This window comes from Epargyreus clarus, unplaced genomic scaffold (assembly GCF_041222505.1).
Source record: "Epargyreus clarus isolate Ecla_fem2 unplaced genomic scaffold, WU_Ecla_fem_2.2 ptg000014l, whole genome shotgun sequence".
NCBI classification, from domain to species: domain Eukaryota; kingdom Metazoa; phylum Arthropoda; class Insecta; order Lepidoptera; family Hesperiidae; genus Epargyreus; species Epargyreus clarus.
In genome coordinates, this window is record NW_027332222.1 from 3,372,830 (window position 1) to 3,400,040 (window position 27,211).

Below are 27,211 nucleotides of genomic sequence, written 5' to 3' on the forward strand. Positions count from 1 at the left end.
TAGGGAAAACTTAACGTAGATATTTCATTACACCGATAGAACTCTAAGGAAAATGTTCGCACATTTGTGATAGCAAAAATAAGTCGGAATGCATACAAAAAAAAAAAAATCTGGGGTTTTAGTTTCACGCCGTTGCCAAGTGCTTGGCTAAGAAGTTGGATACTCGAATTCTATATGGCTTATTGGCAATGCACAGCAATCTTCACTTGGCTTTCAATTTGAGAAATTTTCAAGAAAAATGGTGATACGTTTACTTAAATATTACGCTTATATTAACTTTAACAAAAGATCACAAGTGATAATGTAGTACTTGACGGCGGCCTCTAAATCGGGTGTTTTACTCGTAGGTACAAAGTGTAAATCTGTTTTTTTTTATTGTGTTTGTATTAGAAATTTAGTATTGAATATGTAGTAGGTATATTATTTATTATAATGACTGTCAGAATAAGATAACAGAATAACAAAATAGAAACAGTTAAAAGTATGATGTTTTTACAAAATCAATAATATAAAACAAATACTGATAAAAAATCGGAATCTCTTGTTTTTGTATCGTGTTTAGGATGGATAACAGATGTATAAAGGTCACGGTCAATGACGTATAACTCAACTGATTTATTTTTTGATACATTAACAAAAACATATATGTACATGAAAAACAACCAAAGAATTTAATAAAAATGTTTAGAGAGAGATTCTCAAGAATTTCATACAAAAGCTTTCATCCCGCTTCACACTGACTCATGAATTGAGTGGTAGAATCCTTTGTGGTTCGACTTCGGTGGCACTAGCGCCATATCAATTTCTGCCTAATAGTATCAGTGTTAAGCATTGTAGTGTTCCGCTTTGAAGGTGGTAAGATAAACATGCCTATCCGAGGTGTTCCAACTTCTTAAGTAGATCTCAAGTAGGAATCTAATATTATCTGGGTTTAATTACATACGTCCATGGGCTGCTATAGCAAATTACTATCAGGTGGACTGCATGCTGATCTGCTACTCCTATATTACAAAAAGGAATATAGTTAATTGTTTTGACATGATCAAAAACATGCCGTTTCTAGTACGGCAGGCTATTCTATATCCACGGTAGCCTCAAAAGAACTTGACCTTTCGGTTTTCGTGAGTCAACACAATATATCATTTAGTCCGCAGATATCTACACGAAGGTGTGTTAAGGATTCCGATTATATAACTTTCTAACTACGTTTCTAACCAAGTAACATTCAATTTCAAATTCGTCTACATTTTAGGGCAATTTGGAAAATATAGTCAAGAATAATGTAGTCTCTGTCACTAGTATTATCGCGTAGTTCAATGTTTTGTTTACAAAACATCGAAATTTTAAATTGTAGTAGGCAAAAATTGTCGAATTTTACGATTTGATAGGGAATTGGTAAGATTGATTATTAATAACAACGTCTTGACGTCAACGGGTTGATTACAGAAGTCTGCAACTGATCAGGTAGGGATTCCTTCCAATTTCTCATAGCGTGGTAGGGGAGAAACATTCTACCAAGTTACATAATTAATTCCAAGTTTGTTCTCCGGGATAACTATTTGGGGTATTGGGGTATTGGACAACATGTTCGTTAGCTATTTTAATATTATTAAAAAATCATCGTAGTCAAAATAATAGATTCTACCACCTCAATAACCATTACTTGTGACTTACTGCATAACGAAGTCCATGTGCAGTCGCCGGCAGTCTGTTACAGCTAACAGAATTAACTTTGTTACAGATAGCGTACGTGCTAGGTACAAATGTGGCTAATTTGTCAACGTTGTGTTCCGTCTCAGCTGTCTGTCGCTCAAATTTCCCAACGCCAACAGTAATAATCGATCTTAAACAATATTTTCCTTCTATAGTTGAAATAATATAGCCAAAAAATGACACATGTCGGAAGAGAAATTGGGTGGGTAAATTCGTTAGGTTTGGTTAGTTGGTAAGAGAAACATACTTATCCGAGGAGTTCTTACTTAATCTTCAGAGGTACCAATGCAACTGTGGACAACCTCTGGTAGGGTCCCTATTATGACCGGGGTTCATTACAGATGTCTATGGGTGGAAGTAGCCACTTACCATCAAGTACCACTTAGCAACAACATCGTATTCGAAAGACAGGATTCTACTACCTTAATGACCATTAGTTGTGACTTACTGCATAACCATGTCCATGTGCAGTCGCCGGCAGTCTGTTACAGCTAACATAATTAACTTTGTTACAGATAGCGCACGTGCTAGGTACAAATGTGGCCAATTTGTCAATGTTGCGTTCCGTCTCAGCTGTCTGTCGCTCAAATTCTGTAACGCGCGGAACAATCAATCTTTACTAATTTTTGTCTACACTGTTCGAAATTTTACAATGTAGGTAGGCAAAATTAACATATTTCGAAAGAAAAACTCTGTAGAGAAGATATTTAGGTTAGGTGGTAAGTGGCAATCAATGAACTCCAGATAAGACTAGAGTCTCACATGAGACCGGCCACAGATGCAGTCCTGAGGATTAAATTAGAACATTATACACTTATCCAAGGATATCGAAGCATGTCTCTATTACCACATGCTTCAAACCGAAACAGCAGCTGCCCTTTACTCCGCTGTTGTGTGACAAAAATAAGTGTGACGGTGTTGCCTCCACAGTCGACAAAGGCTTCTACCACCTTCACATACACGTATGAAAGACGATTTTTTGTTTGACACGATGCCAATGGACCTTGCCTATCCATGATAAGGACGAAGTTGATATCCGTACTCGTAACTCGAGTACAGTCGCGCACAGTGTGTACGGTAAATGATAGTTTTATTCGCATGTACCGCAGTGCGGTGAGCTGCGGTGTGTACCTCTTGCAGTCCTTTACGGCCTTCACCATAGATTAGTAAAGATACTTCGCCGCCTTGAAATTGAATGAAGCTTATTTGTAAGTTCTTTTTTTGAATTCTTGACAAATAAAAACATTTTTAGAGAAAATTTACGAATAAATAACTAATACTGCGTAATTTATATATATAAATAAATAACTGTTTCAAATATTTTAGGGACATTTTAACACGGAGACGTGGCAAAACTTTTGTACGCAACTATTTCAATTGTCAAAACTGGTTACGTTTTCTTGTTAGGAGTGAGTAATCTTTACTAATCTGTGGCCCTAACAGACATGCTACTTCTAGCATCGGCGATTCGCGTTTTGGCGGCGTGCTGCATTCAGTCACGGTATCAAACATGTGCCCTCTTCGCGTTTATGATTTTCAGTCGTTTCCATATTGTTAAAAGAAGCTGCGACCAGCGTAGCACTTTATGTAGGGTGTAGTGTTTATTTGCTGCATTCGGCTATAGGAAAATAGTTAAATCTTCGACGGTATTTTTTTACTTTAGTATTCTTATATGAATATAATGATACCGTATCACCTCACGTCGATGTCTTTAAGATTTAAGAAGATTCAGGTAAGGCAAATGTAATAAGTTAAAATTTATAGTCTAATGGGGCCACGAAGAAGAGACGTCGGACGAGGATATAGCGCGCCCCTTTCATATGTTAAGCTATAACATGTCCTATGTCCCAGTCACGCGGCTTCACCTGTATTCACTTATGTTTCGATGGCTTGTGATCGTTCAGTACATTTCCGGACAGCGAAGTTAACGCAGTATCATTACGGGCATTGCAAGAAGCGATGTGCATTTATTACGTTGGATATATGTTAATGAGCTTCGAGAGAAGAAAAAAGAGAGTATGTCATGAAATTATTTTCAGACTTCTTCATGTATACCTTGTTTATTCGTTTACGAGGGGGAAACCTTCAAAAGGTACCCGGTGTCGTGGGAGCGACGCAGGGTTATGTGAGATTCATACCTGGAAACCCCCCCCGGTGGCCGTCCTCGGCGCTGCGTAGAGGCTCCGGGATCCCCAAAGGAACGCAACCGGAGCCCTATTAGCACGTTGCCCCGACGGGCTCCGCCCAGGTGAGCTTGGCGCTCGCCACAACGTCTGGTGCGACGACGGTATGCGACCACACATACCACCGTCCTTCCGCTGGCTGGGCAGTTCGAGCTCCCACTCTTGCCACCCGCAATCCCGGAAGCCCCTTTTAGTCACCTCTTACGACAGACAGGGGATACCGTAGCCCTATTCTGGTCCCGAAACTACAGGGACATCTTCATGTATACCAACCCGTCTCCTTAGATCATTGCTTAATAAATAGTAATGACAAAGAATAATCAATTTATTTTCTAAATAAATTATATTTATTTTAAGTGATAAATGATATTTTTTTACATAGAAATTACAAACTTACTTTTTACGATCAATCCTTAAAATTATTCACTCTTGTACTCGTGTGTTTTATTTTGCAAACAAACAAATATTGCTTCAGTCGTAGAGTCCGCAGTTCCTTCAATTTGAGACCCTTACCATGAGTTTTTACGTTTTGACAAATTTGACTGTTTTGGTATTTGTTTACGTATTTGCCTATACAATTTCCAATCAGCGCCCCTAGCGGATTGTATCAGAACTACAGTGTCAGTAACGTAACATTAAATGTCTAAATTGACAAAATGGCGCTTTATGTTTTGTGTCTCTTTTTTGCGAACATGTAAGGTAAACAAAACGACTTGAGCACTTACTTATAGTTACGTTTACTCAGTCTACTAAGCAAACGGAACAGAATAATGGATTGAGTAAACGTAACGTAAAATTGTGGGATGTTTTGAAAACTCATGGTAAGGATACTGAAGACAGGTCCAAAATAAAGTTTAACGCTACGACCGCCTAATAAACTGTTATCAAAACAATAATAAACTTAGGCTCGGCTCCTAATCGGATAGGTACAGTCGCGGACAGTGTCCAAGGTTAGCGCGGCATCGCTCGGCTCGTATGTACCGCAGTGCGGCGGGCTGCGGCGTCCACAGCCTGCGGTCCGTAGGGCCTGAGTACTGGTGGGTGATAAAGTGTAAACTTCGCGGCAACACGATGATTTCTTTATAAAAATATGAAGATTATACGGCGTCTGTTATTGCATCGGCAAAAATATGAATATTTTAAATTGCCAAATATATTTATTGAATTAACGACAAAAAAGAAATTACAAAAATAATAAAGGCATAAATCTTACATTAAATTATCTTATTATTCTTAATATGGATATGTGTATAACTCGCATAATCCACAAAATAAAAATTAATGAAAATAAAATGTAAATTTTACCAAACTATTTATAATTATTTCTATAAAATACCATACAATATTTGTATCAAGAACTGGTAATAAATATTTTTAATATATTTTTAGACTAAAACAAACAACTTTAAATAATCACTTGTAATTGTCGTATAAATGAGGTACTGGCAACACTGTCTAGGAAGTGTCAGTTATAATTTATTTATTTTATACCTTAGAAGTGCGAATTAATAGACTTCACATATCTTTGAGTAGCTACTATATACATTCTACTTTAATATATAAATATAATGCTAGTAATATAATAGAATAACGTAGTAAACGTATAAAAGTATAACATAAACCGTATGAATAATAAACTTTCAATAAAATACTCGAAGTAAGTATAATAACTTGTAGTTGAAATGTGAGTGATGGATGGGGACAGGCGTTGATAAATGAGCCACATTCGAACGAAGCACGCGCTCTATGGATGGTTTTATGTAATACGCAACAAAGTTAAAATCAGATTTGGAGAAACATTAATGCTGTTATTTTATTAAGACGGAAATTGATCATAAAATCTTTTTTAAATGATTATACTTCTAGGTTTTATATTAGTGATAATTAAAATTCCAGAGTAGGTACTTAGTTGAGCGATTCATATAACGGGCTGTTTAAGTATATTACGTGTATATGCAGAAAAATCCTAAAATTGAAAAATTGCCTTCTTACTTGTAATTATAGTACAAACGGATATATATGGCATATCTTTGCCTTTATGCACGTGAACAGAATTTTTCGGTACACATGAAGGAAAAAATTTGAAATAAAAAGTGGCCGCCTTAATATAATCCGTCCTCTATATTAGCCAGAAAGTTTTATGATAATTGCTTATACTTTCCAAACGTCGCTCGTATAAACAGCTAGACATACATTTTTAAAAATGATTTCTATAATTTAGTACTCTACAAATAGCATAGGCAGGTAATTCTATATTACTTATTGGTACAGATAACATGAACTTTCTACATATGAAGCGAGCAACTTGTAGGCGAAGTGTAAGTAATGGATGGAGACAGCTACTGATAAATGAGCCACATTTGAACTAAGCACGCGCGGCTATGGATTGATATGAACTATGGCAATTTCATGTCCTCTTGTTATGTGTAAATTAATCATGGGGTTTCGATTGTGATATATAATGAATAATTACGATAGATTTAATTACTCAATATGTCAGGTTGATTATTTTATAAGACTTAAACTGGTAGAGCAACAGAAGGAAAATCGTAATTGAAAATGAAATAAGTGTTTTTTTATTGTTCTTAATTTATTTTATTACGATAACGATTATTATGTAACTATTTTTAGCCAATAAAAAATAAGTAGGTACACCTATACCTTTCAAGTCAAAACCAGCATCTCGGTAATCACATTCATTTCACATTTTTATTTTACATCGTAGAAGAAGCTGTTGTGGGTTAATTCCAGGGCCCCACCGCCACGTCTATTTCTCTCTTGAGCGCTGTTGTTTTCCTGTTTGAACGATATCGTAAGGTATATATCATTCAGGGCATTCCAACTAGTCCTCATGGATGCTACCCTTATCCATGGTCGACCTAATGTAAGGCTAATCTTATCTGGCGTTGATTATAGATGTCTACGGCAGTATCCACTTACAAACACGTGGATTGCAAGCTCTTTCACTTCTGTATTAAAATTAACAGTCAAATGTATACATAAAACTCAATTCAACTCCTTATCACAATGAATATTATCACGCTTCAGCGGTAATCCGGCATGGAACTCAACATGTCTTCTTATCACTACCAACCTCACACTTCCGCGGTGTAATGACCACGTCAAAACGCAATCCCAGTGCGATCACGCGGCACATTCACAATCAAACAATCATCGTGACAATTTGGCACCGCATCGAACGCTCCCCACAGGACGTCCGTGCGTGAGTGACATCTTTATGACCGGCAACTGGTTGTGCGAACTGCGTTTACACGTATAGTCAGCGCCACACTGCTAGACCGCTCTAGGGGTCTTTTTTTTTGTTCACGACGGGGAAACCTTCAAAAGGTACCCGATGCGATGCCGACCCGACACAGGGTTATGTGGGACTCTTACCGCACTAAAACCCGCTCTGGGGGCCTACCACCATCTTTTAAAAACCATCATACTCGTAGTTCAGGAAAGTTTTATTTTAATGTTGCATCAACATTACTTTTTTCGTACCACGATCTCCTTAAAACAATTTTGTGTTATTCCTGCCGAGCGATGTAAAAGAATGAGTAATTTGTCTATTTCTTATCCAAGAGGAAACGAGACATCGAAAGTTATGTTATCTCTTTGGTACCTCGGTCTTGATTGTGTTCCGTGATACACAGTTGAACAAACTTAAACCCTTATTCATTTTTCGCTGAAACATCGTATAAAACCAACTGACATTGTCATATTTTGCTTAAGAAGTTAAATTTCCTACAAAAAAAGAATGAATAATTTCGACCGACATAAAAATAAGAGCTTAGTGTAATATTATAAAAACAATGTTAATTTAACGAGGTCGTGGTACGAAATATCAATATATGATTAAAATAATAATGTTACAAGAGATGGTAGTAACCGCCTGAAGTTGTTGCGAGCTGGTGTGGTCATACAATTTGCTATGGCGACGCGATTCATTTCTTTATTCAGAGGGGACTAGCAGTTTTATCCGGACTATACCAGAAATTTGTACTCCGTGTATGGTATAGCACGTTAGCACGTATAGTTTGCACGTGAACACGTTTTTGATAATGCAGGCAAACTTTATATATTGTCGGAATAAAAGTAGCTGCCTTTTTATATTACTAGCAGCACCTGCGGCTTTTTTATAATATAGTAGTAGCAGACGAGCATGCAGTCAACCTGATGGTAAGTGGCTACTGTTACTCAGGGACATCCGCAATCAACCCCAGGTAAGATTAGATTCCTACCTGAGGTCGGCCACAGATGCGTCGCCACTATTGAGGACTAAGGAACGCCTCTTAAAAGTATGGCTCCCTTACCACACCGTTCAAACAGAAAACATCAGCGCTTAACACTGCTGAAAAAGATGTGTCGGTGGTACCGCCGAAGTCGAACCACAGAGGGTTCTACCATCTTTATGCACGTGAGCACAGGTTTTTGATAACGCAAGTAAACTTTATATATTGTTGGAATGAAGGGAGTTGCTGTAATATATGTCTTATATGCTTGTGAGAATGTTTCTTCAAAGTTATAATATTTTCCTAGATTCACTCGTAGAATTTTCTCTACAGTATGTTAAAAACCTTTGAAATATCATAACCATTTCGACGGGCTATCCATGTTTAGTGAACTATAAAGGTCATTGTATCTACAAAGGACAAAAGTATAAAGTACCCGGTCACAGTATCTGTCAAAAATTGCCTTTTTGACAGATACTGTGTAAATTGTTTGGAGTAGAAGACGAGCATGCAGTCCACCTGATGGTAAGTGGCTACTGCCGCCCATGGACATTTGTAATCAACCAGATAAGATTAGATATTCCTACCTGAGGTCGGCCACAGATGCGCCGCTACCTCTGAGGACTAAGCTATAATGCCTGTCTTGATAGTAAATATTTTGTCCAAGTTTTTATCATCAATGCAACGTATGTAGCAAATACTTTTACTATACCTATAAAACGTGACCACAAGCGGGTAATACTTTATTGACGTCAATTTATTTGTACTTTACTGCTTAGAGCAAGAACACTGAAATACGTAAATATAAACATATTAAGAATCATTTTTATTTAATAACAGCTTGAATTAATGGGTGTAAATTTTTGATATTGCTATAATTTCCTACAAGCGCAAGCAAGTAATACCAGATTACACTAATTTTCAATAATTTGGGCTCATTATAAAAGGTGAAAAATGTTGCCGACACGCTACATTTGAGTTACGAGTATAATGTTATGGCAATCGGAAAGTTTGGAAGAGATGATGGTGATAACCCTTTGTGGTTCGACTCCAGCGGTACCACCATCATACCTATTTCTGCTTAATAAGAGTAGTGTTAAGTGCGGCTGTATTTTGGTTTGTAGGGAGTGGTAAGGGACACATACATATTTATGTGTGGCGTTGTAGTCCTCAGAGGTAGTGGCGCATTTGTGGCCTACCTCAAGCATGAATTCAATCTTATTTAGGGTAGATATCATATGTCTACGGGTGGCATCAGCAACTTACCATCTGGTGGACCGCATGCTCGTCTGCTACTCCTACATACTTAACTGGAACTCGGAAAAGCAAATTAAATTCCCAAATAACAAAATAGGGTAGTAACATAGTTGGTTTCTCCTACTTTTATAAAATGCAATAGTTTGCTATAAGCCTCGGAAGTACCGTACAATAAGCGGAAATTGTTGTAATGGCTCCGAAGGCTTTGTGCGCTGACACGGACGTCATATAGATGACACTATCACGAAACGTATTATAGTTTGAAACGAATGAAAAAGTGCACTCCAAAACTAAATCAAGAACCAACCTGTGGACACCGAGAGAAGACCCTGCTTCCCCTGAGGATTAAGCAATGCCTCGGATAAGTTTGTCTCCTTTACCACACTTTCTAAGACGTACACGGGGCATATACAGGGCCCCCTGCCTTCATACTTTCCTGTTGCTGGACACGGGTCTCAGATTAAGATGGGTCCACCGCGCTTGTCTAGTGCGAGTAGAGTTTCGTAGATTGCTAGACTTTGAGAAATTTGTTTTTTTAACCCTCTGTAGGTTTCATCACAATGTCTTACTTCTCTGTTATAGCAAATTATACTTAATTTTTCATACGCACATAATTTTGAAAAATCAGAGGTGTGGGCCCGGGTTACCCCCGATTGGGAGTACCGAGTTTCAATAATTGTTATCTCTATTAAAAAGTGTAAATTAAAATGACACGATTCCTATTTGCCTCTCTTGCTTGTTAGCCATATGTGTGAGCGAGAAACATACAAAATAAACGAGTAACATTTAATAAACGCATTATCGTTCAAAAAGGTAGTGTTCATTGAAACGAAGCGATAAGATCGGAAGTAGAGTACGACAAGCGGAAATTGCTCTAACGTTTCCGAAGGCTTTGACGGTATCGTGAAAGCAATATACGAGCCATTTCAATGAATTGTTCTTGGGAACCTAGCTTTGCTAAAATTATAAAGAGCTGCATAGCTGGTGGATGTAGGTGTACGTTTTAAAGATGGTGGAATTATTGGTATAGCTGACGAGATATGGAAAAATCATGGAAATGTCTAATCTACAATAGATAACATGATTACATTCCTTCCTCATGTTGGCCACAAGATGCGTTGCTATCCCTGAGAAAAAAGTTGAAATACGTCTCCCTTAAAACACCCTTCAATGTGGAACACAGCAGCGCTTAATATTGCTGTTATTAGGCAGATATAGGAGCGGCGATAAGTCTGGAGTCGAGCCACGAGCGTTCTACCACCCCCAATATATTGCAGTGCGTGCGGAAGCAAAAAAATAAAAATATACACCACCATACATACCACCACCAACACGTGTTTCGCTCTAAAACGGAGCATCATCAGGGTAAGTTGACTCTACGACGGTTAATCGTTAAATGACGCTGTTAACCTAATGCATCCTTTGTGGGAGGAAGGGTGGTACATACTGCACGGTTTAAAAAATATATACCATCAAACATATTTGTAGCGGATGATGATGATGATGATGATGATGCGTAGTAGTTTTAATCTTAACTTAATATCTAAACTAAACGTGTAAGGGAAATTTTAGCTCAGTCGATTTAAACAATCAGACTGATAGAATCAAGATTCAGTTGCAAGATTTGATCCTACAAACTACTTATACATACGAAACAACACGGCAAGTTAAAAAAAAGCTCGTAAATCTCAAAAAGTGCATAACTAAAAGCTCCCGTTCATAGAAATTGAAGCAATAAGCTCGGAAGCACAGAACGACAAGCGGAAATTGCTCTAACGTTTCCGAAGGCTTTGACGCTGTCAGAACGACACACGAGCCGGCTCTAACGTTCTTTGAATCGCTGACACTAATTGATATCAAATGTTCTGCCATGTTACTAGGGAATATGAAATGGTATCAAATGTTCTGCCGTGTTACTATGGAATATATGGAATGATATCAAATATTCTGCCGTGTTACTATGGAATATATGTAAAGATACCAAATGCTTTGCCCTGTTACTATAGAATATAATGGATTGATATTAAATGTTCTGTTATGTTACTATAGAATATATGGAATGGTATCAAGTGTTCTGCCATGTTACTAAGGAATAAACCTATTGACTTGTTACTAAGGAATATGCTTATTAACAGTGTGGCAAGGGAGACATACTTTTCCGAGGCATTCCAGCTTAGTCCTCATGGGTAGCGATGCATCTGTGGACGACCTCAATCTTCTTTGGGGTTGATTAGATGTTCATGGGCGGCAGTAGCTACTCAACATAAAATGGACTGTATGCTCGTCTGCTACTTCTATATTATATTTTAATAAAAAAAAAAAAACTTAAAGAAAAGTGCATAACAATAATACATAGAATTCTCTGCTCATATTTTTCCGATGACTTCACTGGTCATTTCACTGCGATAACTTTATTATTTTAATACAAGTGCCGATTCAATAATAATATAATATAGAACGTGTGGCAACCCTATTACCGTTTGTACTGGACCAAGTTTTCTTTAATCATAATACATTACCGAAACGTAACTTGTACGGTATTTCCAGAAGTTGGCCGAGGCGAAGTCCAGTAAAGCCTTGTGAAGCCGTTGAACAAAGATTTCGTTTCAGTTTGATTTAAAGACCCGTTAGAAGTATTTTTAGAGACTTTTCAGAGTCTCTTGCCTTCGCTCGTTCGTGGCCAGTCTATTCAATTTCCGTTCCCCTATTTCCCAAGAGTAGCTCCTATGGGGGTTGTGTTTGAATCTTACTTCTTGGAATCTCAAAGTTACTTAGTTGTTTTCTCTCTGTATTAATTTTTGCTAGCGTTTCGCTAGCGGTTTTATTTATTATTTCTTGATTTTCTTTTTATACGTTAAAATTATAATACAATATCTGCGTACGGCCCATAGATAAGTTTTATGCAGATGGTTTTATTGCATACTTTTTTCGCGTGTTAAATATAATTAAAGATATAATTCTATATAAGTAGTATTTTTATTTGCATGTTTATTAGGCGAAGGAGTGGTGAAACATTGATATTTAGTGCTTATTATGGTGTAACATTTAACAATGTAGGCGTGTAATGTTATACAATAATGGAAATGTGTTAAAAAGCAGTATACATTTCTTTAATCTTATAAAAAGAAGTGCCCCTTCATGATTTGACTACGGAAACTTCACCGCCACACTTAGTTCTGACTTATAACAGTACCCTTACCATGAGTTTTCAAAACATCCCACAATTTTACGTTACGTTTACTCAATCTATTATTCTATTCCGTTTGCTTCAGTAGACTGAGTAAACGTAGCAATAAGTAAGTGCTCAAGTCTTTTTGTCTGCCTCACATGTTCACAAAAAAGAGAGACAAAACATAAAGCGTCATTTAGAGATTTAAACATAAAGCGTCATTTAGAGATTTAATCTCTAAATGACGCTTTATGTTAAGTTTCTGACATTATAGTTCTGATACAATCCGTTAGTGGCGCAGATTGGAATTTGTATGGGCGAACACGCAAACAAATACCAAAACAGTCATATTGGTCAAAACGTAAACACTCGTGGTAAGGGTACAGTAGTGTTAACCGTTGCTGTTTTCTGCTTTGAAGTTTTTTGTAAGAAAGAGATTACTTCCTTATTAAAAATATTTCAATTTAATATTGGCATAAGTCAAATAGCCCCAGTAATAATACCTTTATTTAAATCTTGATGCATATTAAAAACCAAGTGACTAATTATTTCCGACGAAATTTAGACCTCCTTTATCCACCTCTTGAGGAATTCATTTCGAAGCTCTCATAAAATACGGCGGAGCTTCAGGTTTGAAATGAGAAAAGAACTTTATCTTCCACCGGAAATTACAGCTTACTCCTTTAAATTAAAACCTGGAGTACTCTGGAAAGCCAACACCAGACGAAAAGTTTCTTGAGTATACTTTTTTACTTCTGGTACGGTTTTATACAGTCACTATTTGAAATAATTTTACAAGATTGTAATAGCGGATAGCATGCAGTTCACCTGATTGTAGGTGGTCACTGTCGCATATGAACATCATCATCATCATCATCATCAACCCATTACTGTCCCACTGCTGGGCACGGGTCTCCTCTCAGAATGAGAAGGATTAGGCTATAGTCCACTCCGCTGGCCAAGTGCATATTGGTACACTTCACATACCTTTGAGATTTGTTTTTTTTTATAACTCTCTCAGGTATGCAGGTTCCCTCACGATGTTTTCCTTTACCGCTTAGCAAGTGATAATTAATTTCTAATACGCACATAGTTTTAAAAAATCATAGGTGCGTGCCTGGGATTTGAACCTCGGACCTCTCGATCGAGAGGCCGAGTTTCTTAACCACTAGGCTATCACTGCTATGAGCTGCTATCAACATCTGTTACTAACTCCATATAGAGCATAGTTCTGCTTGAAGCCGATCACAGATATCTTGTCACACCTAGGGACTATGGTAGCCTTGGGAGTATGGTACGAGTAAGATAGCCGGCATCCACATCCTTCCACCGAAATGCAGGACTGCTTTAAGATAGAAATAGGTATAGCGATAGTTACTCACCGATGGCACTGAATATTTAACGTCAAAATCACCTTTATTTTAGTTTAAAATGATTTCGATAAAATCAACTTATTTTTATTATAGCAATCCTGTATCGGGTCTGTGTATACATTTTTTCATACTATATTTAAAAAAGCACCCTGTAGTTTCCAGTTTAAAACCGCACTAGTTCGTAGTTTCTTACTGTATTAGTTTAATCCGAATTAAGTTATCAAAAGTTTGAACGCAAGCGCAACCGTGCATAAACCGAATAACATTCCGCGCTACGGAAACTTTGAGCCAAGTTGAGCTGAGCTGGGTAAGTACAGCGCATAAAATAATCATAACTGCAAATCCTTTAACGCTTATGCAGTTCGGAACTTGTCTTCGGAGTTCAGTCTTCAAACTTTCAATAAATGGAACGAAAGTGCGCAATATTGAGTCGTGAGCCAACTTTCTTTGAATTGAGCCGTGGCGCAATTCACTTTCTGGCGTGCTTATTCGAATTTCGAAATTTATTTTATGTTCCTTTGCCACTATAAAGACTTTGTTTAAAAATACTTAAATGTCACATTTTTATGTGATTTATATAGTGAAGGTTTGTGTATGTGATAATAAAGAGTACCGAATGTGATAGTGTCACGTGTATCGATGATAATTTATTTATTAAGAAAATTATTTCTTTAATTATAATTATTAATTAGAAGCCCATGTTGAATTACAATCATTTAAAGTGAAATACCGGTCCTAAAATTCTGTTTTAGCTGACCGTCCTTTAGACGGTAGTAGAGTAGTACCGCACAGTAATCCAATTTCAATTTCGATTTTTTCGAAAATCTGTAAACGGTCGATAGTGCACGTCTGTGTACATGCATAAACTTCTAAATAGTCGTCGAGCATCTTTTTTATTTTTTATTTTTTATAATAAAAGAGTAGCAAACGAGCATGCAGTCCACCTGATGGTAAGTGGCTACCGCCGTCCATGGACATCTGAAAAGTCTGTTTCCTTTACCACACCCTTCAAACCGGAACACAGCAGCGCCTAACAATGCTGTTATTAGGTAGAAATAGGTGTGGCGGTGGTGCCGCCGGAGTCGAACCACAAAGGGCTCTACCACCTTCAATCTTCTTCAGAGATGCGTCTTAGTCGCGATACTCACTTATTAATTGCAAAATCTGCTCGCTGCAAGCTGTAGTAGCCAATATTCAGTCAGCCTTATTGTTGCAAAAATATGCAAAGTGTAAGACAGGAAAATATATGGCATCTGTAGCAAAAGTTGGTGCGAGAAGCAAGAAGTAAATTTAAAAATATTTTTTATTGTAACTTCACGACAAAAACATCCAAAGAATGGCTTGCCTGAGGGGATTGCAACATCAAGCTCGCTAGCTTAGTTAAGATTTGCTAAATGTTACGTAATTTAAATATTTTCTCTACTAATTAAAGTTTTTCTTCTTTGTTCGACGGAGTTGGCTGTTGGACTTGTTTAACTAGCATCGAGTAACGGTAAGCGAGAAAATATAGAGAGAAAATGAGAAATCGTGCTTCATGTTTTTAGGATGTAGCTATTTCATCTGGAAAAAACTTGTTTCCCGCAAAAAGAGAACCCTGCGGTCCTTAAAATCAATAACTAAAGTTCAGCAATTTTGATTAATGCAATTAACTGCACTAATGCTGCTGTTGTCTTTCAAGACAACAAAGTTTAGAGCCGTAGTCCAGAAACGTGACGTGGCCAAGTGCGATTTTTTTTTAGATTTCTCATTTTTTTGATTCACGAAAAAAATTCAAAATGTCTAAGTCTACGCGTCAATCCTTTCAACACTACCACACATTTTAAGTCAACTCATTTCTATCCCAAATCTGGGTACGGGTCTCCTCTCACAGTGCGAGGGATTTAGGTTATAGGCCACGTTGGCCAAGTGCGTGTTAGACATCATATGCCTTTGAAAACTTTTTTCAAGAACTCCCATTACTAATGTTGTGACCGATTTATTTCAAGAACAATCGCTTCGCTCACCCTGATCAGACATCCACTGGCATATCCATAACATTTTATACGTACGTCGTCCACATAACAGAGATTGCCTCGGGGAACGTAAAGAAAAGATCGTATCATACGTAAACTCATCTGCCGGGCTCGAGTTCGCGACCTTGGGCCTCGCAAGGTCAAGGACGACGCTGTTTCCATATATCACAGCCATCAAGGACACCACGTAATGCCCTCTATTCGACCACTAGCCTTTTGGTATACTTAGGTCTTGTCTAAGCGAGCGCTTAGTAAAATGTTACTACTGATGTCTGTCATTTTTCGTCTCACTTTTTTTTTCTTCACGAGGGGGAAGCCTTCAAAAGGTACTCGATGCTATGGGAGCGACACCGTGGCGGTCCTCTGCGCTGCGTAGAGGGCTCCGGGATCTAGAAAGGAACGCAACCGGAGTCCTCTAAGCGCGTTGCCCCGTCGTTCGTCACATCTGTAGTGAATCTTTACAGCTTACTGGGATAGTGCCATCACGACCGTATGTATATGTTAGGATTGTCTGCAATAATACTTAAAACGTGCATCTTAATACTATAAACCTATTGCTGACTATGGGTTCCAGTCACTTATCAGGGTTTAGGTCATACTCCACCGATCTGGTGCGGTTTGGTATCTCAGTAGATATTTAGAAACCTTTTCATACAGAGATGTTTCCTCAAGAAACTTTCCATCGAAAACAAGTGAGAAACGATAAATAAATATACAAATAATGCACGTATCATAGGTGCAACGATTTAAAAGTTGTACCTTGAGCGACCAAGAGCTCACAAGTAATCACTTCACGGAATATTGTACTTAATAAGTTAAAAAAAAATATAAAAAGGAACGTTAAAAATGATAACATGAGTAATTAAATAAATCCTTTTTTTTATAATATAGGAGTAGCAGACGAGCATGCAGTCCATCTGATGGTATGTGGCTACTGCCGCCCATGGATATCTGTAATCAACCCCAGATAGGATTAGATATTCCTACCTGAGGTCGGCCACAGATGCGCCGCTACCCCTGAAGACTAAGCTGGAACGCCTCGGAAAAGTCTGTCTCCCTTACCACACCCTTCAAACCGGAACACAGCAGCGCCTAACACTGCTGTTATTAGGTAGAAATAGTTATGGCGGTGGTGCCGCCGGAGTCGAACCACAAAGGGCTCTACCACCTTCGATAATACTGCATTTTTAAATATATACTGTTTAACATTGTTTCTATTCCCATAAAAATCTTACACTACGTTACGCATTTTGTAACACACGTCTCGTCACTAAATTATTACCGTAATGTATCCGTAATTAGAGAAGCGAGATGTCTCCCGCTCCTCGTAACTGCTGTCACTAAACATTATGGCTTGAATAAACTCGGTTCATTGCATGTTACCTTGTTGCTTAATTTTATCTCTATAAATTAACAAACATAATATTACACATGGATATTTGTTATACTAAAACGAGGAACTATTTGACCTGTACCATTCTCAGCGCCCCTAGGGGATTATATACGAACTTGGAAATAGTATGGGCCAAGACGTAAACAAATACTAAAACAGTCTTATTTGTCAAAACGTAAAAACTCATGGTAAGGGTACTGGTGCCTACGTCACCATTTTTCCATCGCATCACTCGCCGAAGGATGAAGTTCCACACCAACTGGAGTCGTGGCGGTCCTCCACAGTTCGGTTTGCACGGACGTTCGTGCCACGGACGTGCAAGATGTGGAATAAACTTCCTCCCGAGGTGTTCCCGGAACGCTCGACATGGGGCTCTTCAAAAAGGTACAAAACGAGCTCTTCTTCAAAGCCAGCGATGCATTGGCGACTCCTCTGGTGTTGCAAATGTCCATAGGCGACGTTAACTACTTTCCATCAGGTAGCACGTCTGCTTTATTAAAAAAAAATACGTGTGGCACTCGGAGACTGCCGCGGTAAACCTATTGCATAGCATTTTTTATGCTATGAAAACGCTCAGAAGGAATTCCAGAAATACAATATATTCTTCCATAATCATCAACATTTACATTAATACATCTTTATCCACTATTTTATCATATCTCCATTATATAAGACATTGCAAATATCAGCTGACATTTCATAACTCCAAGCAAGACTGAACATTCTAAAATGTAAAATAGAAAAGTATTTAATAAGTGACATAAAGTATTAACAACCAGCAATATAAATGGATCAATGCGATGTGCCTGTGACATTTGGCCGAATGTTACAGGTACATCGCATTTTTCATTAATAAATGCACTTTATTTATTCATATTTAAAACACTTTGTACACAAATTATTTGTACCATAAATCATAATGGCGTTTTGATTTTGTTGAGAATTCAACATAGCTTATGTTGATAAAACATATTATTTGGATAATATGGTAATATAATTTTGAATTTTATAATGGGAATATAAAATATACTTCACGCAATTTTAAGATTTCTGCACGGATTATAAAAAAATGTGTATTACTGCCATCTGTGTTCAAGTTGACGAATTAAGGTTATCAAATAAAATAATAAGGAATGTAAAATAATACTTTATTCAATTATATCCATATTTTTCTATTGACAGTCAACAACTCGGTTGCCTGGAGACTTGATATCCAACAGTCCTCCACCGCTATTTTCACTTACACCACCAGGGGCGCCGGCAGCATTTGGTCAAGGTGACGGCGCACCAGTATGCCATTTTCAGTTCTGACTTCATAATGGAGTCTACCTAATCTTCGGATGACGACTCCGAACTCCCATTTAACTCTTGGGTTGGTGTAACTGCGGACTTGTACCTTATCACCTTGTCCGAACTCCTGCGTTGGCGGTGCATTGTAATGTAATCTGGATAGTGGGGCGGATTTCTTAAATAAGGCATGCATATAGGTTCTTACCTCTCTGCCGAACATTAACTGATAAGGTGATAACTCTTTTGTATTAGGTGTACGTCTCAAGCGTGCCTTGACAGTTAACAGTTTATCAAATAAACTTCCGCTCTTGCCGATATAAAAGAACATTCAGGTATTAGCCGATTATTTTCTTTTTGTACATTCAAAAATTTAAATTTTAGCTTTGTATATATTTCTTCAAATTCGTACCTGTATTTTATTTCCTCTTCTAAATTTTCTTCTTCTGTAAGCCATTCAATTTTTTCTTGAATCGCGTAGAATTTGTTCAAATTTTCTTGTAAAGAATTCAGTCGTATATTTATTTCTTCAATGTCAATTTTTTCTATTCCCGAAATGTAATTTTCGGTTCGTTTCATTAACCCACGTAATGTAGCTCGTATTTCCTTATTGTTTTTTAGTTCATTCGACATCTCGTCGCCAATATCAAATAAAATAATAAGGAATGTAAAATAATACTTTATTCAATTATATCCATATTTTGCTATTGACAGTCAACAACTCGGTTGCCTGGAGACTTGATAGTTGGATATCAAGTCTTCAGGCAACCGAGTTGTTGAAAGGTGTTACTTATTTTGGTTACGGAATTTCTCGATTCGGTCGCCGCGCTCAAAGCCCGCGATAAAAGCTATGCAATAGCTTAAAAGACGGTCTAACAGTGGTTGATTTCTTTGATGAAATAGTAAATGTAATTGGATTAGTCGTAGTTCATTTAAATAATTATTTTCACATGTGGTATCTGTCTGTAATAATTGTAGTGTTTGAATATCTGTAACCAACCAAATGGACGTACGACTAAGAATATTTATAGAATACATTCTTACTTCAACTCTTTTCATAACTTCAAAGAAAATAAAGTCAACAACATAAAGAATGAACTATTGAAGAATGTAAAAAAAATACTTGTTTATTGTTTACTTACAAAAATTAGACCACGATTTTCCTATTCCAAGCGGAACTTATAGAAATGGTGCTGTTTCTCTGACCTGCTTTCGAACCCTAAGAATTTCTGTTCCATAAAAATAGTTTGTTTACCCGGTTATTTGTTAACTACGAGTTTAGTTAAGTTTTGCCGAGGGCTCTCGGCGTGGCTTGGACAAATTGCTCACAAGTGGGTTAAGTAAACACACGGTGTAATATAACGACCGTGGTCGCTACGGGGAATATTTACATGTATATATAACGAGGGTAAGTATAAGGAGGTAAGGTATAAGGAGGGTATAAGCAGTGATAGCCTAGTGGAAGCAGTGATAGCCTAGTGGTTAAGAAACGCGGCCTCTCGATCGAGGGGTCCGAGGTTCAAATCCCAGGCACGCACCTCTGATTTCAAAATTTATGTGCGTATTAGAAATTAATTATCACTTGCTTAAAAACGGTGAAGGAAAACATCGTGAGGAAACCTGCATACCTGAGAGATTCATAAAAAAAAAAAAAAAAAAAAATCTCAAAGGTATGTGAGGTCTACCAATACGCACTTGGCCAGCGCGGTGGACTATGGCCTAATCCTTCTCATTCTGAGAGGAGACCCGTGCCCAGCAGTGGGACAGTAATGGGTTGATGATGATGATAACGAGGGTTTAGTAGTTTATATTACTTAGCTGCTAGTTACTATTATATAGTGCAATCAGTGTTTAAGGTAAAAGTATTCAGTGGTTTTACTGCAGTGACACTAAAACGTACAAAAGTGGTGTCCTGCTTTAAAAGATGTAGTAGAAACTACTATTGACATAAGATAGTTCTCATTTAGTTGCCAAAGCCGACATCTGTAATCGATCGCAGGTAGATGAGCTGTACAAAAATATGCAAAGTGCCTACCTCTCCTGGACTTCCTTTGTACTGAAATTTAGTTGTACTTTTGTTACTTACATAACTTATGTATACTCGTGCTTAGTAAAATAAGCCCGTTGCAAAATATACTAGAGAAAAAAAAACAACACTTTTATTATATCACGGAAATACGCGTTATTTTAGGCGAATACTAAACTAATTTACCTTTATTAATCTATGCTTTAAACCTAGATTAATAAATTAGTTTCCGTTGCGTTCCAATCAACGACCAATTATAATTAATCTATGCACACGAGGGTATAAAATGGCAATGATTTATTTATTATGCATATATAATGTCATTATAACACAAATAGCTAAAATATTACATTAAGAAATGTTTCTCTTTTATATATTTTTTATAATATAAGAGTAGCTGACAAGCATTCAGTAGATCTGATGTTAAGTGGCTTATGCCGCCCATGGACGTCTGTGGTCTACCTACAGATGCGCTGCTACCCCTGAGGACTAAGCTGGAACGCGGCAGAGTATGTCTCCATTACCACACCCTTCAAACCAGAATATAGCAGCGTTTAACACTGCTGTTATTAGGCAGAAATAGGCGTGGCAGTGATGCTGCTGGAGGCGAACCACAAAGAGCTTCATAATCATCATGTTTTTATTACACAAATAGTTACAATATTATTACGAAATGGTACAGGTGAGCTACAGTAGGTAGGTACGAAGAAAATTGAGCTGAATTTCTCTAAGCGAGAGCTTTATGAGTTAATCCTCCGGGTGCAATTAATTTAGCCTGTCTTCCTTAATTCTTAGTTAATTTAGTTAGAGCTGTATTTATCTTAATGAAAAGTTAGTGACTTCCAAGTATACGTGTGGAATTGTAAAGTATGAAGTATTTTGCCCGCAATTGTATAACCGAATACTTAACATGCGTTCTTAAATGGAATAGTAACGAAAAGTGAAACTTAGGTGTTTGACAGCAGCAGTTATTCAGTTGATTTAATAATAATATTTTCAAGGTGGTAGAATCCTTTGTGGTTCGACTCCGACGGTACCACCGCCACACCTATTTCTGCCTAATAGCAGTAGTGTTAGGCGCTGCTGTGTTCCGTTTTGAAGGGTGTGGTAAGGGACTCATACTTTTCCGAGGCGTTCCAGCTTAGTCCTCAGGGATAACGGCGCATCTGTGGCCGACCGGTAGGAATAAATAATCCTATCTGGGGTTGATTACAGATGTCCATGGGCGGCATTAGCCATTTACCATCAGATGGACTGTATATTCTTGTATTATAAAAAAAAGTCTCACTCTTTGACACACCCTACAGCCCATGCGTCTTGATGTAATCAATAGAATGAAAAAGAAAGGTTAATTTGGGTCTTTTGAAAATATAATAATAGTTGATATGATATGACTAGATATTATTATTTTTTCATATCCATATATCATTATTTCAATTTCTGGTAGATAGGAATTTTCAAATGTCGGTATTTGGTTGGCAAAATACTCGATATATTGATTATTAATAATGGACGTATTACTATGTACTACATAATAATCAGGATCAAATATTTCAAGATTCAGGAGGTTAAACACAAAATATGACGTAAATTTTATATTTGTATTTATATATATATATATATATATATAAAATTTCCATTTTGGTAGTTTACGGTAGCCTAGAATCGATAAAACTGCACTTCAGTCGTAAAACTGGAATCGAAGTAAAACTTAAAGTTTTATTTATTTCAAAAGTTTTACAACTCATGTTTACAACTACTTCTCGGGGCAATAAGTAGTTTTACTACCGTTAAGCTATTAAAAATATAGATTAGTTCGCTTGGTTTTACTACCCTATATACGGGTAATACTTCCTATGGTTGAATTTTAGTGGAAAATTTCAGATTTAAGTAAGCGCTATAAAAGTTAATGGCTGTGTAAGATCCTTGATTCCAGTCTTGATAACAAATCATTGGAACTTATTATTGGAATACTGGCAAACGAATTTGTTCACTTTGGCCATATTTTTACCAGAATCTATTATTTACATAAAAGTAATTGCTGATGATGACCATCCTGATAGCAATGACTCCCACTACCAATTTTAAAAATATATAAAAAGACAAAAAAAAATATTAAGAGTATTTACTTCTACGAATTTATTTTCTGTGTATGTAAGTCAAACAAAAAATGTCTTTCAATTTTACTTCATATTTATATGAATAAGGATAAACCACAAAAGTTTGCTCGCTTTAAAAAATATTGGCAAGCACATTTAAAAGCACAAATTACCAACCAATCAAACACTCGTGCGAGCGCTTATAAAGCTTTGATGTTTTTGTGTCAAGTGTCACTTTCTACCGAGTGGCGTTTGATCGCTCTTATGATTTAAAACTCTAAAAACTTTTGGAAAACAGACCATGTAAATTGTTGAGTTTCCGACGTTCCGTAGTTTTTGGCAATGAATTTGAAGTTGGCTTGCATTAATTTTTTTTTTAATAAATAAGAAGTTCGCAGTTTCTTTATTTTTTTTAAACTTTTGAAATTCCCAATATTTGCTACATTTAACCTAAATTGCTGATATTTAGTTAAATGTTATATGTGTTAATGTTTACAATTAATTGATTTTCTAATCAATTAATTGATTTTCTAATTAATTAATTAATTTTCTAATCAATTAATTGATTTTCTAATCAATTAATCGTTTTAGAAACAATGTAAAAATTTAATATGAAAGAAAATGTTGAGTGTAAAATATTTTTTATTTAATTGATTTTAATAACTATAGGTACTTCTATTTATTAACCATCAACATGTTCTGGCAATAAGAAAAATAAAATATCAGTAATATTGAGGACCCTTTGTGACTCAGCGGTCACCATTACGGTTCCGAACAGGTTCTGGTCCCCTATTAGGCTTAAGTCTGATATATTTTTTTGTTACACGTTGACTCTATTGTATGGTCTAAACATTAAGTAGCCAGTTCATTAAATATTACACTCTACAGTTGAATATTATGTAGGCCAGGCCGTTAATTTTATTTTATTAATATATTTTTTTGTATATAATATAGGAGTAGCAGACGAGCATGCATTCCACCCGATGGTAAGTGCCTACTGCCGCCCATGGACATATGTAATCAATCCCAGATAGGATCAGATATTTCTAGATGAGGACGACCACAGGTGCGAACCTACCCCTGAGGACTAGGCTGGAACGTCTCGGAAAAGTATTTATTTATTATTATCATACAGATAGTGGCAGAAATAGGTGAGGCGATGGTGCCGCCGGAGTCGAACCACAAAGGATTCTACCACCTTCATAATAATGAAGCGACTAAATCTAAAAAAGCTACTTGGCTGCGACAAACCAATGGCACTTTGAATGATCGGAAGCCTTAATTTCCGTGTGTAAAGCATTTTCGTGTGGCATAGTAACAGCATTCAACGGGCTACCGGCTACATATTCAATCAGTACAAAGTGGGAGTCCATTAAAGTGCTTAATAAACTGGGCCGTACTTATCTCGAGGCGAAGGCTGTCCAGCAATCAGCTAATGGGCATTGAAGCCGCAGGGAGTTGAAAGGCGTGTATTTATTGCGGATGGTGGAGGATTTGTTTTTTGGGTTACGTGTGAACAATGTGTGGTTATGTAGTACAATCTAAGCTGGTCCTAGGCCTATAATAACATTGTACAATACTTTTTATTGTAATAAGATTGAAAGGCGCTCTGAATCCAAACGAGCAATCATATCCAAACGAGCAATCACAATAATTCGAACTGCACATTGTTTTCGTCGTTGGTGGAGAATAGAATTGAACCCGTGTGCAGTCCGTCTGATAAATATTGCGCAATACTGACCCTTCACGATGCAATGGAACAATATGGTGCAATAAAAAATAAACTCGCTCAAACTTTCTGCCAATCCTTGTGCAATTGTCACATTGCACAATTCATAATATTGCACAATATAATTGACCGTTTATGCGGCTTCTAAGACATTTTGGTTGAATTGGATTTTGTTTATTTTGTATTATTAAAGAAGTTAAATCTTGTTATGATTTCTGGATTTAGATTAGTTATTTACTTAATATGTATTTTTGTCTCATTTTTAGAAACTAAACAGAATGATGGTTTTCCTATCTTATGCTTTTGTATTAAAAATGAAGTAACAAACGAGCATGCAGTCCACCTGATGGTAAGTGGCTACTGCCGCGCATGGACATCTGTAAACAACCCAGATAGAATTAGATATTCCTACCTGAGGTCGGCCACAGATGCGCCGCTACCCCTGAGGACTAAGCCTATGCCTCGCAAAAGTATGCCTTCAAACATAGAACACAGCAGTCCTTAACACTGCTATTGTTAGTCAGGAATAGGTGTGACGGTGGTGCCACCGGAGTCGAATCACAAAGGGTTCTACCACCTTTAAGCCACCTGACAGTAAGCCGCTACTGCCGCTCATTGACATTTGTAATCTAACTTAGATAATAATGGATTCCTGCCTGAGGTTGGTTACATATGCGTTACTACAAAGTTGTAATGCCTCCAATAATCTACGGACACGGAAAACAGCAGCGCTTAAAACTGCTATAAGCCAGAAATAGGTGTGGCCATGCTGTCTCCCAGAAGGTTCTACCACCTCATATAATACTAGCTGACCCGGCAAACGTGTATATAAATAAAAAATGTTAAGGGTGAACGGCCCTTATCACTTAGGGGTATGAAAATTGATAGTAGCCGATTCTCAGAGCTACTGAATATGTGCATATACATTTTGGTGAAAATCGGAAAAGCCGTTTCGGAAGAGTTCGGTAACTAACGAGAATTTAATATACGAGTATAAGATATTCAAAATGTTGTTTTTGTGCAGGTGGTCCGAGGAAGAATGTGAATAGAGCGCAATCGTTCGCCGCTCATGCGTTGCAAGTACTGGTCATGGCGTTCAGGAGATAGAGCCAGGTAATAAACATTAATTTTATTTAAATGTATTTATTCTTTACTCAGTCTCGCCATAGGAAGAGTATTTGCTGCAGTCACATAAACAGATGAATTTCTTAGGTAGTTTTTAACAGGATTTTGTCCGCCACCATTACAGCAAGTAATAATTGATTTGTAATAATTATGCGTATTCCTTAAAAAATTAGAGGTATTTGAGAGGTGTTCTGGGATTTGAACCTTCAATTGAGAGTCCAACTTTCACAATTACTAAGTAACGAGATTATCACTGCTTTTAAATTTTGTAGCATTTTTTATGCCATTGAATTTACGTATTTTTACATATCACAAATCGACCAGTATAAGAAGAGATCCCATTTTAAATGATTTTGCTTGGTAAATGTATTACGTGATAGATTTTTTATCAGATTTAAATACGAGTTTGCTGTCGTGATTATAAGTGGTCACTGCTGAACTAGTTCTCCCTAAAGCCGATCTCCATATGCGTTGCCATTTTTGAGGACTAAAATCGTTGCCACATATATATGTAATTAGCCGGCTTTACAATCTTTTCACTGAAACGCAGATCCGCTTTACGCTAGAAACAGGTGGGTATATATAACTAGAGATGTGCCACTGGCAAATCTCTAGTTGTACCATATTGGTTTTACCATCTTCCGTTCTTAATCTTAATCTTTACCAAATTGCACATTAGATGTCGATATGAAAATCAAATATATGTTACAAAACCGTTTTTAAATGAAACCGAAAACGAGCATCTACTAATAAAATAGAAGCTACAATACCATCAATACAAGTCCTCTTCTACCAAAACGTCGGCTGTGTTAATAAATTCCTCTCACGTGCCTCCGTGTTCGCACATACAAACGACTTCATTATTTTTCTTAACACAACATTATTATGAACCTTTAAATCATTCGCCGTAAGGAATCGTGCTTCTGGACCGGAATTTCATATTACTTCACTGTACATTATATATCTATGTTATTATGAAATTTTTACGGGGTCACGTCTGTATATACGTTTTATATTAGATTTTGTCTCATCCTAGGAATGTCTGGCCACATGATCTGGTCTGAACGTCTGGTTAGACATTTAGGTAGCACAAACAATAACATAATAAACAATAAATTTTCAGTTCTGTTCTGGGTGGCTAACATTAAGTGTACAAATCGTATTATTTGTAATAATGTATATAATTTGGGGAAACGGAAGGACCTGGATTAAAAAAAATGTTGGATAAATATGGGTCACTTCCTGCAATTGGACTCCTCCAATGCAGGTCCGCCTGGAGGAGACAAGGGCTTATTCCACTACGTTGTTCTACTGCGAATTAACAAAGGAAGATATAGTGGCCCATCCGTACTAAATATATTAAACCGCCTATGAGGAGTACGATAAAGTTCAACAAATGCTATCGAAGACATTATCCAAAGCACACAATCTTTAATGAAATTTAGCTTTTAGCCAGTGGAAGGCAGAAAATCATACCACGGTGTTGTCGCAGCTCTATATATTTCCTTTTTAACTGACCGGAGGTTAATGTTTTTCTAATTTATGACATTCCTTGGCACACCTTGCAACTCATGCGGCTTGACGGATTTTAATATATGAGGTATTGAAGG

General features: G+C 37.0%; 1 protein-coding gene across 1 annotated transcript in view; it reads left to right on the forward strand.

Annotated features, from left to right (window-relative positions):
- Positions 1 to 27,211, forward strand: part of ace1 (acetylcholinesterase type 1) — a 74,096-nt gene that overhangs the window by 15,568 nt on the left and 31,317 nt on the right. Inside the window, exon 2 of the mRNA XM_073080039.1 lies at positions 25,501 to 25,589. The gene's annotated coding sequence lies outside the window, so the exon portion shown is untranslated. The remainder of the gene's footprint in view (positions 1 to 25,500; positions 25,590 to 27,211) is intronic.